The sequence below is a fragment of the Octopus bimaculoides genome, chromosome 23, assembly GCF_046866305.1.
Source record: "Octopus bimaculoides isolate indiv1 chromosome 23, ASM4686630v1, whole genome shotgun sequence".
NCBI lineage: Eukaryota > Metazoa > Mollusca > Cephalopoda > Octopoda > Octopodidae > Octopus > Octopus bimaculoides.
In genome coordinates this window covers 28,901,599-28,901,816 of record NC_142950.1, presented here as the reverse complement: position 1 = coordinate 28,901,816, position 218 = coordinate 28,901,599, and positions in this window count along the sequence as shown.

The window sequence follows — 218 nt, the reverse complement described above, 5'->3', positions numbered from 1 at the left end:
TGTATGTATATATATATGTATATATATATATATGTATATATATATGTATATATATATATATGTATATATATATGTATATATATATATGTATATATGTATGTATATATATATGTATATATATATATATGTATATATATATGTATATATATATATATGTATATATATATGTATATATATATATATGTATATATATATGTATATATATATATATGTATATA